Source organism: Callorhinus ursinus, unplaced genomic scaffold (genome assembly GCF_003265705.2).
Source record: "Callorhinus ursinus isolate GAN/ISIS: 27379988/994484 unplaced genomic scaffold, GSC_fseal_2.0 scaffold18, whole genome shotgun sequence".
Classification (NCBI taxonomy): Eukaryota; Metazoa; Chordata; class Mammalia; order Carnivora; family Otariidae; genus Callorhinus; species Callorhinus ursinus.
Window position 1 is genome coordinate 36,074,486 of NW_027397080.1, and position 2,534 is coordinate 36,077,019.

The following is a 2,534-nucleotide window of genomic DNA, read 5'->3' on the forward strand; positions in this document are numbered from 1 at the left end:
ATGTGGAGTGGAGACATACCCAGAGCTGCCCGCCACGGACATTGCTAAGTGGGCACAGTGGCTCTCCGCAGACCGTGGAAAGGCATCACTTGGCTTAGGATCAAGCGGGTCTCGAGGGTCAAAAAGTTACAGAAAAGGTGGCCCAGGTGCCCAGGTCAGCTATCCCATGGCTTCAACGCCTCTCCCCCAGCTGAAATCTGTGGCCTCATGTGGGGCTGGGGTCCCCACAATCAAGTGAAGGGGGGATGCCCCCTCCTTCCTGGTATATAGATGTGCCAGTTTGACATGTTGGGTGAGGGTGACACTGGACCATTGTGCTGCCCCACTGCAAAGTGCCCATCAGGAGCAGCGGTGAGTGGGCATCCTCCAGCGGCCAGAAATCCGAGCAGGATGCTTGTGTTTCAGTTTTGCAGGATTCACCTCTCGGGGCTTCCACACCCATGGCATAGAGTGGGTCACCGCAGCAACACACAGTCCGGCTAGGGCCAGGCAGCCGAGGCTCAGCCCTCGGGACCAGGAGACTACCGAAGCAAGCAGAGGTGCTGGGCAGGGACAGACGGGGGCGGTGGGGGGACAGCATGACTCTCAGGAGCACCTGCAGCCACGGGGATGGACTGTGGCCTCTCGTGCCCACCGGGGTTGTCTTTGTTGGTGGCACCGTGACAGCCACCACCTCGAGGAACCAGCAATGTCCTGAGCGGATGTGAGCACTACAGGGATGACTCCCCACCATTGTGGTGCCCGTGCCGCAGCCCCTGCACTGACCTGCCGCAAGCAGCAGCCCCTCTAGAACTTTCCACAGTGCCGCAGGGTCCTGAGCTTGCAGGCAGGTGGCCCTGGGGTGGCAGTGGGTGACAAGCGCCCCAGTCCCTCATTCTTCAAAAGGACAATTCAGAGGTGCATTCCACGTGTTGGGCAGAGGCTCCCCAGTGGGATTGGGACCCGACCGCCCCAGGTTGTAAAACACCTTGTCAGCTTTTCCTCTTCCTCCACTCCTGCCTCTGGGATATCACCCCCTATACTGAGTTAAACAGTGTGCCCCCCAGATTCATGCCTACCCAGTCCTTATTTGGAAATAAGGTCTTTGCAGGCACTGCCCCTGACCCTCCAGACTTGGGGAGGAGCTGTCCCAGCTCTCAGGGAGGAATCTCAAAGTCTGCATTGGCCACGTACATTCCAGCCCCTGCCAGAGACAACAGACCAGGAAGCCACCAGCCCCCCAAAACTGTCCCTGCTGCAATGAGGCACAACCGGAGGCAGCCCACCCCCCACCCCCCCCACACACACACCCGGCCCAGATGCCTCTGACACAGGAACTGCTGACATCTCCTTCCCAAGCTGGCCCTGCTCAGCTGCAAACCTGATCCGCCCCGGCCTTCAATCTGCCCATCTCATCACCACCGGAATAGAACTCAGCGTTTAAAAAGCACCAGCCCTTCCCGTCCCTTTTTTCTGGCCCTGTAAATATGTGGGCAGAAATAGCAGCCTGCAGGCTGGAGGGAGTGATTGCTGGTTGCAGAACCAGGCGAAGGCTCCTGCCCGGGTGGGCCTCGCCGCGTGGGTGCCCCAGGCAGTCACAAAGGCCGGCTTTAAATAGCTCCTTGTGGGTTATGTGCAGCAGAAAGAGGGCAGTCGGCAAGCTGCAGGGAAGTGGGGACAGGCGGGCATGGGGTGGGGCAAGGTCTTGCACCCAGGTGAGCTCAGCGGCTCCATGAACCTTGAACCTACTTGCACATCCCCTGGAGGCCCAGGGATGGAGCTGACCCTACCTGGCCTTCCTCGGTGCAGCACAGGACTTGGGACAGGACCCTGGCTGCCTCCAGGGTTGGGGAGGGTGGGCAGCCTTGAGCCCGGCCCGGTAGCTTCAGTGCACCATCTGGGGCTCAGACACCAGACCCCAGGCAGTTCTCCAGGTTCCAGGGAGGAGGGGGCAGTGACCCTGCATGGGATCATGCCGACAAGAAGGTGCCGAGGGGGCGAGGGAGAAAGGGGCCACTGTCCTTGGGCATCGCTGTCCTTGTTTATGGAGTTGGCCAGGCTTGGCTGCCCCCAACACCCCCTGCTGTCCTGAGGTGGCCCGGATCCCCAGCTGACCCAGATCCAAGCTCGGCTGCTCATCAGCCACCTGCTCTCCACTGGCCCCCAGGCCCACTCCATTTGCAGCTTCTGGTCACATTGGATCCTGAAGGTCTTGCTCCTTTGGCCCAGTCCACGGGGATGACTCTGCCAAGCTCTGCAGCCCAGTCCTTGAGAGCAGGGGACAAAGTGGCAGCCTTGCACCAAGAGGGGTCTTTAGGAGGTGAGGGGCCTTGGAGCTAGAGGAGTTGCTGGAGCTGGAGCTGCAGGTGAAGGTAGAGGTGGAGCTGGAGGGGGAAGGGAAGGGAGGGGGAGGGGGAGCCAGAGGGGGAGGGGAGGGGAGGGGGAGGACGGGGAGGAGGACCTGGAGCAGGAGGAGAGCTGGAAGGGAGAGGAGGAGGAGTGGAAGGGAGGGGTAGGTAGAGGGGGGAGGGGAGGGGGAGCTGGAGGGGGAGGGG